This window comes from Psammomys obesus, unplaced genomic scaffold, assembly GCF_907164565.1.
Source record: "Psammomys obesus unplaced genomic scaffold, mPsaObe1.curated_primary_1811, whole genome shotgun sequence".
Taxonomy (NCBI): Eukaryota; Metazoa; Chordata; class Mammalia; order Rodentia; family Muridae; genus Psammomys; species Psammomys obesus.
The window spans coordinates 21,442,472-21,455,191 of NW_026596101.1; the positions used below are offsets into that span (position 1 = coordinate 21,442,472).

The 12,720-nt window shown below is 45.8% G+C and overlaps 1 protein-coding gene across 3 annotated transcripts in view; it reads right to left on the reverse strand.

The window, feature by feature from the left end:
* Nr2c2 (nuclear receptor subfamily 2 group C member 2) overlaps positions 1-7,096 on the reverse strand; it is a 58,991-nt gene extending 51,895 nt beyond the window's left edge. Inside the window, exon 1 of one of the 3 annotated variants that reach the window (XM_055628610.1) lies at positions 6,873-7,096. The gene's annotated coding sequence lies outside the window, so the exon portion shown is untranslated. The remainder of the gene's footprint in view (positions 1-6,872) is intronic. The other 2 variants (XM_055628607.1, XM_055628609.1) reach the window with 2 other exon arrangements.
* Between the last annotated feature and the right edge of the window lie 5,624 nt (positions 7,097-12,720).

Sequence of the window (12,720 nt, forward strand, 5' to 3'; positions counted from 1 at the left end):
AGAAAGAAAGAAAGAAAGAAAGAAAGAAAGAAAGAAAGAAAGAAAAGATACTACTGGATAGAATTACAGGATATAGTTTAAATATGTTATGTTAGAAACCTATTTCTTCTTTTTTACATTTTTTTTAATTTTATTTATTCTCTCATATATTATATCCCAACCACAGTTTCCCCTCCCTCCTCCCTTCCCAGTCCCCTTCCACTCCTCCTCCATTTCAGAAAAGGGCAAGCCTCAGAGGGATATCAATGAAACATGGCATATCAAGTTGCAATGAAACTAGGCACCTCCCTCATATTAAGGCTGGACAAGGCAACCCAATAGGAGGAAAAGAGTCCCAAAAGCAGTCAGGAGAGTCAGAGACAGCCCCACTCCTACTGTTAGGAGTCCCACAAGAAGACAAAGCTATACAACCATAATATACATGCAGAGCACTCCTACTGTTAGAGGAGTCCCACAAGAAGAAAAAGCTATACAACCATAATATACATGCAGAGGGACTAGGTCAGACCCATGTAGAAACCTGTTTATAATTCATAGAAAGTTAAAAATCTAAAAAGAATACGAAAAACACAAAGCCACAGATTAGATGTCAAATTAGGATTTGAAACTTAAACCATGAAATTAAATCAAAGTATAATATAAGACAATATAATAATATAATCAAAGTTAATATAATGTTCCTTAAATGCCTCTAAGGCCAAGTTTAAATCCACATCCAGTAATCAATAGCCTGCTACTTTTAAGAGTCAAAGATCACTTAACCTATGGGTCTTGTGATTTCCTGCCCATCATGCCCATCCAAAGGAAACTAGTTGTTGTTGTTGTTGTTGTTGTTTTTTTCCAGGAAGAAAAAGGAGAAATAACATTCCTGTGGGGGAGGAAGTACAACAAGGAATGGAGAATAGGGAAAAACAGAAGCTTTCAACCCCATGTTGCTCCTATTCTACTAGGGCTTTGCTACAGGTTTCTGTGTAGGGACTGCTCCTAAAATTTTCACACTGTGGGTGACTTCCTCATCCTACCAAAGACTCAGGTGTAGTAGTGGTGATGCCGACTCTGTTTCTGTTAGTCTGAATCAGGGACAGACAACTGGAAAAAGCAGGGCAGACTTCTGGGCACCTGTGACATGGATGGAGCAGCAGCAGCCAGAGCAATACTAAGATGGCAGGTAACAGGCCATGTAGCTGGGAAGTAGGCCAGTGTCAGATTAGTTGGGTTAATTTAGAATGTGCTAACTGAGAATCTGCCCAGCTATAGTGCCTAAATTTATTATTAATAAATATAAAGTTCTCCATGTCATTATTTGGGAGCTAAAGCGAGCATAGAAAGCCCATATTTTTGTACTCATTCCCCACTATATACACCTCCTTCTCATTACTATGAGTTATGCTACTTGAAAATGTTTGTAGGCTGTTATCCTTTATATAGAAAGCTCTTCCTGCTTTAACACCAGCTTTCAGGGCAACTGTAATGAGGGTTACAGGCTACCAAGGTTTGCAAAACCGGCAAAGGTTTGGGGAAGGAACAACAGGACAGCAAAGAATGACAGAGAATCTCAGCCTCTAAGCAAGATAAACCTCTAAAGACCAAAGAAGAACCATCTTCTATATAGTGCGTGATGGGAACATGAATGAATTTCAGATGATCACAACACAGAAGAAAAGGTCAAGTAACACACACCTTTGATGCTACCTAGCACTCAGAGGCAGAGACAAGTGGATCTCTGAGAGTTTCAGGCTAGCTAGGGCTACATAATGAGACCCTGTCTCAAAAAAATAAGAAATCAGCTCTGCATAGCCAGCAATAATGAAAGACCCACCAAAATGGAGGAAATTTATATCAGGTGTGAAGCTGGTTTCAATGAACTTCAAGGCCACTTCCTACTTTGTTTTTCAATAGAGTTGCAGACCTAAATCTCAGTATGTGGCCCAGACTGGCTTCAGCACCTTTGCTAAGTTCCTTCACAGATGGTCCCTGTTAAGTATTTATTAAGACCACATTGGTGTCCATTCTGATGCTTCAACCCTTTGGAGCAAATGGCACCCAGGAGAACTCAATCAAAAGACAAATACCCAAATGTAAGCCTCAGTATGTGGAGACACTCAAGCAAGATACAGGCCATCGCATCAACAGGCTCACTTCCCTTGTCTACAGTCACTGGGGTAACTCCTCAGAGCTCACTCTCTTCCATCTTAGTGTTGGCTCCCTTTTTCCCGGTTTACAAATGTATAAGCCTCAAAGATTACTTACTCAAGATTTTGAAGCCAAGTTTTTCTGACTCCACAGCCCAAGCTCCTTCTAACACGAGGTCACGTGGCTCCTTGTATTATAAACTTTCCCACCTAGGCATGGTAGCACAAAGACCTATAGTCCCAGCTGTTCAGAGGCTAACACAGGAGGATCACTAGGAGCCAGGGTTTAAAGGCCAACCCAGGCATCATCTCAAACAAAACAGAACAAAAGACCCTCAAAACTTCCTATAACTCCTCTTATAAAATGAAGAGGCCACAGACACAGACCCTACTCCTGATCTCAACACAGAGTTCAGTAGTGGCTGGCTTAGATCTCAGAGATACACCTACCTCTCTGCCTCCTGTGTATGGAAGCAAAGTCTTGAGCCACCACCACATCTGGATGGGTCTCTTCTTTAAGGGGACTCACTACACAGGCTGACAAGGGGTTAGATACAAAGTAACTAGGGAAAACTGCAGCTATATGTTGGTAGCTGTGTCTCCTTTTAGAAGGCCCCTTTGTGGTTAAACAGCCTGGAAGCTTCAATTAGACTGTTATTACTGTATCAGAAACTAACGTAAAAAAGGCCCTTTCTTACACATGTGCATGCAAAAGGGTCTGCATCCTCAAAAGATCAGATAGCATTACAGTATCAATTGCATTGTGATTTTTACACCTCCAGCTTTTGGAAGAATCCAAAAAGAAGAGCCACCATGCTTTGGGAGGGAGAAAAAAGGTTACCTTACTCTATGACCATTCTATCACCTCATAATATTCAGGAAAACAATGTAGAACCCACTGGGCTTCAAGTCACTTTGGGACAGCCTACTCCAATCACTTTTTGAAAGTGTTTGCTTATCTTAACCTAAACTGTCTCTTGAAACATCCAAAGAAAGAACTAAAACTCTGACTGCTGTTATTTTAAAAGATACTGTAATTTAATTTCAAATATTTGTACTTTTTTCTTTTTTTTCCCAAGACAAGGTTTCTCCGTGTAGCCTTGGCTGTCCTGGACTCACTTTGTAGACCAGGCTGGCCTCAAATTCAGAGATCTGCCTGCCTCTGCCTCCCCATGTGCTGGATGGAATTAAAGGCAAGTGCCACCTCTCCTGGCTTGGACAAAGGATCTTATGTAGGCCAGGATGGCTGCAAACTCTGTATGTAGACAACAATGACACTGAAACTTCTGATCCTGCCTCCACCTCCCCAGCGCTGGGATTACAAATATGCACCACTGTACCAAGTTTATGCAGGAATGGAACTTGAGGCTTCCTGCATGCTGGCCAGTCCTTTCCATTAGGTTATATACAAGTATTTTAGTTATCAGACTTCCCAGGGGAAGTCTGATATTTATTTTGTAAAATTTGCTTTTCACTTTGGTAAGCAACCAAAAGGGGATTTCCAATTAGTTCATAGCATCAGTCAGTTTTATCTCTGGAAAAAAAAAATAAATGTTAAAAGAATGTCTACTGAAGTCCAATTCAAATTCCTTGCAAAATATGCGCATTTTATTGCTGGTGTTGCTTACCCAACTGCCAAGTGTGGGTAAAAAGGCACCAATTAAATATGCAGCATTTAGTTATCAGCAGTATCAATTAACAATTTACTCAACAAAAGTGTCAGGTATTCTGCTAAGTACTAGATGCGTAATGATTTGCAAAATAATTTTGCCTGCCTAAAGCTGATAGTGTATTTTCGAGGCTAGACATTAATCAAGCAATTACATAAGGGAGTAATTACAAAGTGAGATAAAAAGCTATAAAGGAAAGAAGCACAATATAAAGAATCTGCCCTACACGGGCATTAGGAACCAAGGAGGACATCCTGGAGAAAGGCATGCTCTGACAGAGATCTGCATGACTAGGGATGGGAGGAATGTAAGAGGCAAATGTTTGATATCAAGGTGAGAGGCCTAGGGAAGATTGTTGTTATTAAGAAAATCCCAACCGTTCTCTTTTACCAATAAGGACTCAGGAGCCAGATGCTGGGGTGAAAACTGGCTAGCTCAGAGAGGCAGAGTAAGCACCCAGCTCACCTTCCTTCTCAGCATAGGTCTGGATGGAAAAAAACCAAAAGGCTCACTAGTACAACTGACAGCCCAGGAGGAAAAGGCCAAAAAACCTCAAGGCGGAAGGCTTGCTAGTTCAAAGCCCAAAAAGGCGGAGAGCTAAGGAGCCAAAGCCTGAGCTAAAACCAGAGCTTGAGCTAAAAGTCCTTTCTTCTCCACGCTGTCTTAAATATCCAACTCAAAGTCCTTCCTTCTCTATAATTCCTTTCAGCTGGTTTCTAGCGCTGCCTCTTAACCTTGGGTTAACTATGTAGATCCAGTATACCGAAAGCTCTTGGATCTAACTGTATTAGATCTAGTATACCGAAAGCTCTTGGATTGAATGTGTGTGCTAGGGCTGGGTGAACCACACCATAATCACCTGTTTACAATAAACAGAAAGTTCTCGCTTTAAAGGTGTGTGATAGGGCTCAACAACACCAAAGAAACAGGGTTTTACAGTTCACAGTTTTGAGGACCACAGTAGGATCAAGTATCCTGCAACAAAAGATAATAAGCCACACTGTCAAATCAAAGATAAAGGTGGGCTAGTACGTCTAGAGCACAGACAATAAGGAATAAGAAAACCACCGCAAACATCAGAAAGGTTTCTGGAAAAGGCCTTCTACTACTACTGTTACGTGGAAATTCTAATGCATACTTGTGTTATTACTGGGTCCATAGTTTTCTAAATAAACTTTTGTATTGGGCGCTAAACAAGTAGCTGAAAAAAGGAGTCAAATTTCATGCTTCAATGCAGTGCCTTTGCTCCTATACTATGCTGTCTAAGCCAATGTCCTGAACAGATAACTACTACTTCATAATGTGTATTATTCAGTACTTACTATATAGCAGACATATATAAGCTACTTATTTACATAATCTCATTTAACCCCCAATTCTGGAGATAAGGTTCTATTATTGTTCTGATAAAAATACTAAGGCTCAAGAACAGTTAAGTAATTTGCCCCAAATCACATTTAGTTAACTGAGCAAACTCAGTAAACTGAGTAATCACAATGACTAACTTCCATTTTGTGAGCATCCAGTGTTGGACTAACAGGCACATATTTAGGGATCCATGTCTTAAGTCATTTTCATATTCCAGCCCTACAGTATAAGTGGAGCTCAGCTCATTATTTGATAGCTTCAAAGGGACAAAAGAAGCCAACAAAGGCTTTAAATCTGGAAGTAAAGTGAATTTCTGAGGCTCTCCCCACAAGCCAAGAAGCATTCATGTCCAAAGCCTTCTTTTCCCATCTTCAAGCTTGCTCTCTAGAACCCCGATCTTTCCCTGAACTCTTTTTAAACATCACATTCTCAGAAAAGCCGGCCTTCCTCGTCCTCCAATCTAAACTAATGCCCTCACGACTCCTTCAGTAGAGCATTCAGTTTCTTCCTTGGAACTGACTACTCTTGAGCCTTTGTACCGCCTTTGTACCCAACACCCTAGGGGAGAACAGCTCCTTGACCAGTCAAATCTCCGAAGTATCCCTGGTGCCTAAAACTAGGTTCATCTGTGTTTAATGAACGAAGGAAGAGAATCACAAGTTTTCCACTCCAGTTGGTTTCATATCGAATTTTTCCACATTACCATTTTGGAGGTAGTGATGTAACCCAATGGTAAAGCTGTCCCCAGCACAATAGAACAACAACCAAAAACAAAAAACTAACACCACTATTTGCAAATTACTTTGAGGCTCGCAGGGTAGCCTGGACTCCATTTTCTGAGAACAGACCATCAAACAATGCTGAGGAGGGAAGCGCGGCTTGGCAAGAACGTCTGCCATCCCGCTATCACTGACTGAAACTGAGCCCGCAAGGGACTCCGTCCAGAGTCGTGAGGAAAACGCGAAGCCCGAGGAGCCTCCGTGTGCCGACAAGCTCTTGCCTCCAGGTCGCGCCATGGGTTCAAAAAGCAGCGTCAGGCTCCCAGTCTGAGACCCACCGAGTTCCTCAGAGACTCACACCCCGCACTATCGGCCCCCGGGACCTCCCTCTCCCGCCTGAACCAACCAGCACAGCCCCGGGGGCGGCGCCGCAGGCCGCGGCCTTCCTCTACGGGGGGCGATTGGTCAGCCCGGCCGTCACTCAGGAGGTCGCGCCCTGCCCACGCCTCCCTCCCCGTCCCTCCACCCTCCCAGTCAGGAAAAACGGCGGTTGGGCCAGGGTGGCAACCAACGGCAGGCGGGGAATGCTGGGGTGAGGAGCCGGGAACACAGGAAGAAGCGGGCAGGCCAGGCGCGCGGAAGGGAGCCCGGCCGGCGGGCCGGCGCCGCGGGGACAAGATGGCGGCGCTGGCGGAGGGCCAGGCGTGAGGCGGGGCCGTGGACATTCCCCTCCGCCCCCACGGCGCGCGGCCGGCCCGGTCAAGACAGCGGCTCGCCGGGCTCGGCCGCAGACGGGGAGGGGAGTGGAAGGGAGGGGAGGGGAGGGTGCGGCCCGGCCCACTATGCAAAGCGCCCGCCGCCGCGGCCGCCACCGCCCCGTGGCAAAGGTAAAAGGCCGCGTTCGGTCTCCGCGGCCTCCATGGCGGCGCAGGCCCTCCCTCCGCCGCGCCGCGGCCCTGCTCGCCCCGGCGGCTTGCTCTTACCTCAGGGTCGGACGCCACAACAGCCGCGGAGCAGGTCCCGTGTCTGCGGCGGGCGCCCCCGGCACGGAGGGCAGGGCGCGGGCCGGGCGGGCGCCGGAGGGCAGGAGCCCGGGGGCTCGAGCGGCCGGGACGCCGCGGCGGGCCGGTGCGGAACGGGGCGGTGGGCCAGGCCCTACCGCCGCCGGGGTCGCGGAAGGACCGCGCTTTGTTATTGTTTTTGTCAGTGAAAGGTCAGAGTTCGTGACCCCGGTGCCGCTGCCGCCGCCGCCCGCGCGCTGGGAGGAGGAGGGCGAATGTTCCTCTTCCTCTTCCCGGCGCCAGCCTCACCGCGGCGGCGGGGGGCGGGCGAGCACGCGATTGGCTGAGCGCGCGCGCGCACCGGAACGCCGCAGCAGCCGCCGGAGCTGATGGCCGCGGGCCTGGGCCGGGCAGGTGCGGAGCCTCCCGTCGGCTCCGCTTGCTGACTGAAGAAGTGGGCCCTCGACTGACGCCCAGCCGGGAGGTCGCTAGTGGGCGGTTTCCTGGGAGGGCGCTGAGCTCCCGGCACCTACCTCGAGCTGGATGTTAGTTTTTGTGTTTTAAAGCTCCCAGGATGCGCCAGCTTCTGGCCGGACCAGGCAAGTGTGCAAACACCCCAGGCCCATTTTTAAAATAGCTGCTCAACCTTGGAGCCTAGGCTTGGGCTGTTCCATGCCCCTCCCCTTCGCGATTTGTGTTAAAGCAGCTTTGGCACGCACTGATTGCATTCTGGAAAGCCTCTGGCCCCTTGATCTCACAACTTAAGGGTTATATGTCTCAGGTTGGTTTTGATTGGGCTTGGGAAGGTGCCGCCGTTCCTCCTCGGTGCCTGCCTGAAATGTGCAGCCACCACCACCCCCACCCCACCCCTTGATCACCGTGCTGTGTAGATTGGAGAAACTCTACCATCTGGATATGTACACACACACTCCCCTCTTGCTCATTAGAAATAAATGCTTCAATATAAATAGGCTAACCAAATTGTTGCAGTAGACACGTAGACTTTCAATAGTGTGACTCCAACTGAGTATTCTGCCCATAATCTTACTTGAATTTCTGTTTGGTGGCTAGTGTTCTAAACACACTACCCTGCTCTCCCCATCGCCTGGGAAAGTGGGGAATATCTGTGCCCTACACACTCGAGCTGAAAGGAGCCTCCTCAGAATCTGAAATGGCAAGAAAGTTTTCCTCATTTATAGGACGGGTGACCCAGAGAGGGCCTGAGGTAGCCCACGTAGCCGTCCTTTGATTATAAGATCCTTGTAAATTGGGATGCTCTGTTACATACTTTTCCAAGAATTTAAGTTTGTAATAGTGCAAATATTCACATTAAATGGGGTTTTTGAAGGAACATTACAGTTGTACAAGATTTAAAAATAAACCACAATGCACTTATCTTGGTTTATAGTTTTCTTTTTCCTCAGTTAATATTCTGGCTTTACAAATGCACCATTCTTAAACTGCCACTTAGACTCAAGAATTGGAGCCCACTTTAAGTAACCAGCCCAATGCTGTAGGCAAAGTAAGCATAATCAGGGCTTTTATCATCCCTTTTGAAGCTACTAGTTGGTGAAGTTAGCCAGGCTTCTATTGGCCACATTTGCAGTAGTGTTAAATAGCTTTTTAGGTAAATTGTTTAAAATTGTAGCAACTTTTCTCTTAGAAGTAATATATAAAAACAGATACAATGTTAGGAGGTAACAGATATTTGCAAGCTGGGATCAGTAAGGCTTTGTAACACTTTAATACATTGCAGAGTCACACAAAATGGCACAATATAAGATGGTTTATACTGTATGGGTTATATACTTACCTGTGTGTTTCTGTTAATGAGTGTTCACATTTGCAGAGCTTTTTTTTTAGGAACAAAGTTCCACCATGTAGTTCTGGCTGCCTGGAATTTTTTATACCAAAAAAAAAAAAAAAACAAAACTGTGATGGTGCAGGCCTTTAGTTCCACCGCTTGGGAGGAAGAGTCAGGTTGATCTCCTGAGTTCAAGGCCAGCCAGGTCTATGTAGAGAGACCCTATCTAAAAAAACAAAACAAACTGGTCTCAGCTCACACAGATTCACCTGCTTGCCCACTGAGTGCTGGGATAAAAGATCTGCACCACCACTGCTTCATCCTCACGATGCTTTTGACATCGTCAGTATTTTATAAGGTTTTTCACTTCAGTCTACTTCAGAACTGCCAGGCTGGATTGTTCTGAACCAATGTCAGGTCACAGTGTCTGGTAGTGCTGGAACTTCTCTTGAACATCACAGATGACATAATGGGTTCCAGACTTGCATCAGTGATCTCATTGCCAAAATGTATGATAAGTTAAAACACTTTTAAAAGTGGCCCAAATTAGCCAGGCATGGTAGTGTACACTTTTGATCCCAGCACTCAGGAGGCAGAGGCAGGCAGATCTCTGAGTTCGAGGCTAGCCTGGTCTACGAAGTGAATTCCAGAACAACCAGGACTGTTAGTCAGAGAACTCCTGTCTTGAAAAAACAACAGTTTTTTTTTTTGTTTTTTTTTTTTTTGGTCCCAAGTCGGTCTCAAAAGTCAGTGTGTAACTAAGGATAACCTTGAACTTCTGATTCTCCATCTCTGAAATGCAAGAGAGCACCACCATGTCCAGCTTCTATGGTGCTTGAGATGTGTCTTAGGGTCTCTTACTGGGGTGAAACACCAGTACCAAAAGCAACTTGAGGAAAGATTTTGTTTTGCTTACACTTCTATATCACAGTTTCTCATCAGAAGTGGTCTGGGCAGAAATTCAAACAGGGCCAGAACCTGGAGGCCAGAGCTGATGCAAAAGCCGTGCTGCTTACTGGTTGGCTCCTGATAGCTTGCTAAGCCTGCATTCTCATAGAACCACCATTCCTAGGGGTGGCACCATCACAGTGGGCCAGGCCCTCCTCCATCAATCACTAATTAATGTTCTACAGGCTTACCTACAGCACAGTCTTATGGAGGCATTTTCTCCGTTGAGGTTCCCTCCTCTCAGATGACTCCAGTTTGTATCAAGCTGTAATAAAAACGAGCAGCACAGGGTGGAGGCCAAGGCTTAATGCGGATTACGAAGCACTATCCCATTTGAGCGACATCCTCAGCCCAAAACAAAGTTGTTTAACCTTTTGAAATATAGTTTTAGAAGAATGTTTTGTTGTTTTTTTAAAATTCTGATCATTTAAGTAGATTGTTCTGTCACAGGGACTAGTGCTCTGGGGTTGATACGTGAGACCGTGCATTCCCGGATGGAGGTTATCTGAGAATGTCCGTGCTGTGTGCCCTGGAGAGATGCACTCTGTCCAGTCTCTCAGCCCTGATGGTGTAGTGTGAATGTGGAGGCTTTCCAACAGCACTGTGTGACACTACCATCTCCAAGCTGGCCCATCTCTACCTACGACCTCAGTGAAACAAGGTCCAGAGATGCTCCTGAGCTGGGACATGGGCTGGGTCTTCTGGCTCCCTGCACAGAGCTCGATGGATGAGTGGTTAGTCCTCTGACTCAGTGGTCCCCTGAGTGAGTGGTCTTTTTCATGGTACCATTATAATTTGTGGCAGTGGCTGACCAATCTGTGGCCTTAAGAGCAGGAAATATAACTGTTTTATCTTTGGACCTAACATGGAATGGACACTTTTGCCATCTGATGTTATTTTACATCTACACCTAAACTAAAATCCTAATTGAATGAACACCCAGTAAGTTGCCATTAAGGAGCAGACATTGCTTTTCAACAAATCACTTTTGTGATAGCATAGGCAGCAGTTTCAGGCCACAGTGCAGCTCAGTCACAGGGAGCTTGCCTAGCAAGTAAAGGGCCCCAGGTTCTATCCCCAGCACTGCAGGAAGAAAGTGATTTTTTTTTTCTCAGTTCTGTAATGTTAGCTGATAGCATCTGTATTTTCTTAGAAGGAAGGCTTAATAATTACCTTTCCTGGGTATGTAGGAATGTGGGTTTTTCTGTAATGGCTTATGCTTTGTTACTGTGTGGTAATCATTTCATCAGACCTCTCTTCGTGTTGCTCGTATAATTATTACATGCTTGCAAAGTAAATATGAAGCTCATGTAGTTGTCTTTAGGCTTATTGTTAAGAATGTGGAATTGGTACAGACAGCTTGAATAACAGACTGAATGTTCCCAGTATGTTTACCCTGCTTCGTCTTACAACAGTCTCATGAAGCACGTGGTATTGTCCTGTTTTTATAGCTGGAGAGGCCAGAGCCCAACACAAGGAGGATCACTTCCCCAAACTCATGTGTTGGCAAGTAGAACACTTACTACTAATACTTATTCCTGCCCTTGAGGACTCTGAGAAAACTGTCCCTGCCTTCATGTTTCTGTCAGAATAGATCGCTATTGTGACTCGGGGAAGTCACAACTACTTGAATAGCCTTCTTACTTCAGAAAACTGATGTCCCTGAGGTGGACTGTGGCTCCAGAATACAGGGATATGGGAAGTATACACACACATACACACACACACACACACACACACACACTGCCTTGGCCTGAGCTTTCCAGGCCTTGGGGATGGGGTAGGATTTTCAAGATGCATTTGGCTCAGATGTTTTGGAAGTGGCATGAATCTTGAGATGCTAATGGAAAAGTAGATCACATTATCAGAACGGTGTACCTGCCCTTGGTCCCCAGCTCTCAGAGTGAGGGTCGTTGTGAAGTGACTTTGTTTTCTTGAATGCTGTATAACTTAGGAACTCAGTGAAGGCTGAGAGGTGAAGTGGAGCACGCCTCAGTGAGCAGTACAGCTCTAACAGCCACGTTTCAGTGAAGCATGGGGCATCCCAGCTCACAGTCATACCTGTGCCCTGGTCCTCAGTTCATTATTATTATTATTCCATAGAAAAACAAATGCTGCTAAGTGGAAGTTGCTTGTCTGTATCATACAGGACAGGGATCTGCATCTCCTTATAAACATTAAGCTAATCCTGTCTTTTGTCCCATCCTGGGCTTCCAATAGGCCTTTGCCTCAATTCTGAACCTCTCTAGGGGCAGGATTCTTTGTATGTGCACGTGGTATGCCCTCTGCAGACACTTGTGATATTTCTCCTATGCTATGATGTGAAGTGTTCTTGCAAAAATTATGTTTTCTGCACTCCCCTCTTGTCATCTGTATTGTGTGTTTATTCATTGTCTTTCCTCTTTGGAAGGGAGCCCAGAAATGGCTCTTTCCATGTAATACCCAAATTATATGGCCTAGAAGCCAACACTCGCCTTTCTAACAAATTACTGGAAACAGATATGTGATGGTCAGACCTGGAGTCACCTGTGTCTGGCTGATGCTGTCAGAAACTAATGTCCCTGAGGTGAATTGGTGGCTCCAGAATACAGGGGTATGGGAAATACACACGCACACACACACACACACACACACACACACACACACACACTGCCTTGGCCTGAGCTTCCCAGGCTTTGTGGGTGGGGTCAGATTTTCAAGTTGCATTTGGCTCAGATATCTTAGAGCCACAGAGCTTGTTTGAGAAGAGGCACGAATCTTGAGATGCTAATGGAAAAATAGCCTCTGCGCATGGCCAGCTCCATCATAGCACAGTGGACCTGAGGTCTGAGTGTCACAGAAAACAAAGCGAAATTTCCTGAGGCCATCATCAAGGCCTTTCCAGTTTAAGGGAAGGAACAGGATCCCATCACACTGGGGGAGGGCACAGGGTTCTCTAAGAACTGATAGGATGAATATAAATGTGGGATTTATTAGAGTGGCTTACAGACTGTGGTCTGAGTAGTCCAACAATGGCTGTCTCCCAACAGAAAGGCCAAGAATCTAATTGTTGTTCAGTCCACAAGATTGTCTCAGCAG